The 2,100-nt window shown below is 32.1% G+C and overlaps 1 protein-coding gene across 2 annotated transcripts in view; it reads right to left on the bottom strand.

The window, feature by feature from the left end:
* Positions 1 to 1,430, bottom strand: part of LOC106471335 (WD repeat and SOCS box-containing protein 1-like) — a 28,632-nt gene extending 27,202 nt beyond the window's left edge. Inside the window, exon 1 of one of the 2 annotated variants that reach the window (XM_022399949.1) lies at positions 1,263 to 1,430. The gene's annotated coding sequence lies outside the window, so the exon portion shown is untranslated. The remainder of the gene's footprint in view (positions 1 to 1,262) is intronic. The other variant, XM_013931935.2, reaches the window with a different exon arrangement.
* Between the last annotated feature and the right edge of the window lie 670 nt (positions 1,431 to 2,100).

Raw genomic sequence — 2,100 nt, 5'->3', positions numbered from 1 at the left:
ATTTTTATATTCAGGTTACCTGATGATGACAAGACCTTGTCGAAACGTTGTACATTTGCTGTTATGTTAAACTTGTATTAAAGTTCTTCTTCATTACCCATTCAAGCCATCTCCAGCCATTATTAACCTCTTATTATCCTAGCAACTTCCCTTTGAAGCCTTCACAACAACTCAGTGTTTCTTTTCTTATTGAAATAAGAAGCCCAAGAATCTGAATGAGGCCTAACCAGAGCTCAGTACTAAGAAACTACACCTCCTTTGACTTGTATTCAATACTTATGTAGATTCAACCACTGGCTTTCCAACTTCCAACATACTGCCTAGAAGGCTTAACAAGAGGATGATCGACCACATCATCAAAATCCTTTACTTCTATAACAGGATTGAGTTGACTTCCGTCAAAATGGTAATCAGTCTAAATTAGGGTAGTCCAAATGCATTTCCCTTTCATTGCCTTCATTAAATGCCATTTTCCATTACTTAACAGATTCATTAAACAGTCAACTACACACAAAATGTTAATGTAAGCAGCAAACTTGAACTATTTTTGATTATTCTCTTATAAATATCATTAATGTATATCAAAAAAGGGAGGGTCCCAGCATAGACTTGAGGTATCCCACTTGCAACTTCAATCCAGTTTGTATCTTTTGAAATTTTTCTAACGGTTGGTGAAACTCCCCCAAAAATCAATAACACAATGACAAGTGGTAAATATAATAATAAATGTGCTTCATGTTTACCTTTAACACGTACCTATAACTCACGGTTTATCTAGGTGCTTCTAACTTCTAAGCCTAAGTGCAATATTTCAGTGTAGTATAAATACAATGGTGAAATTTATTTTTTGTAGTTTAAATAATATCAGTGTATTTAATATAACTAGTAATATATATCAATGCACTGAACTTTAATTTAAAAAGTGAAAGCTTTTCTCATTTTACCATATGTGATAACACATATTAACATAACATAATTTGTTCCATTAAAGCTTTAGCCCTATACCATATAAAATCCCAGAAAACATTTTAAAACACAGTTATAGAAATCTAATCTGCCAAGTGATACTGTGAATGTAATACTGATAATGGATACTGTTTAGCCATTACTTGTATAAATGCCATTTCCGTACTAGCAGTATTGCTACGTTAAGTACTTGGTATATCAGTAATAAACTCCCAGGAATTTTGTAACTATCAGAGTATCGTTTTCAATATTAACTTACTAACTGTATACAATAAAAATAAAATGAATGAGCTTACTTTTACGCTGAAAAATCTTCAATCACCAAACTTAAAATTAAGGCCTCGATACTAACGTCCAAACAGTAACCGTACACCCAATCTTCTTCAAGTGTTACCATTCGTAGAATTTATACCGTAATATCACCCAGACAGCAGCTTGATGCACCAATCTTATTCGTTCAGCGATATAACGTCACATCTGCAAATAATACCCACCAGGGTAACGCTTTATCCTATCAGTGTTTGGGCGTTGCCACATACTTCGTAAAGCTTGTCAATACCCAATAGCCACCGATGGCTCAGTGGGAATTTTTGGCTTATAACGCAAACCATTGGATTTCGATCCTCGTGTGGCAATAACACAGACAGACCATTGTGTAACTTTCCGCTTAAAAATAGACGATAACTAATAGTTATTTGTTAATTAGAGATTTTCAAATTTCATTGCTTCTTCCGTGTATCTTCAAAATTGCATGTCAATTTCACTTTTAGAAGTGTATAAATAATTGCAAATATAACCTGTGATAACAAAAATTATTACACGTATCCCTTATCAACAAATACCAATAATTATTTCTAACCTTCAAGAAAAGATATATATTTCTAGAATAATTGTTTAATAATTTGGTAACCATTTACAACAGTAATTTTTATAACATTTTGATTTATTCAGGGTTTTATTAATAATAGTCCTAGCTTTATTTAATATTTTTGCTTTTATTTACCGTATTTTTCGGTGTATAAGACGCCCTTTTTTTCCCCAAAATATGATGTCAAAATCTTCTTGCGTCCTATACACCGAAGGTATGAATAATATATATATATATATATATATATATACGATATACACAAGCCA

Source organism: Limulus polyphemus, unplaced genomic scaffold (genome assembly GCF_000517525.1).
Source record: "Limulus polyphemus unplaced genomic scaffold, Limulus_polyphemus-2.1.2 Scaffold4552, whole genome shotgun sequence".
NCBI lineage: Eukaryota > Metazoa > Arthropoda > Merostomata > Xiphosura > Limulidae > Limulus > Limulus polyphemus.
The sequence above is the reverse complement of the archived record's forward strand: the minus strand, read 5'-3'. Positions and strand labels throughout refer to the sequence as shown.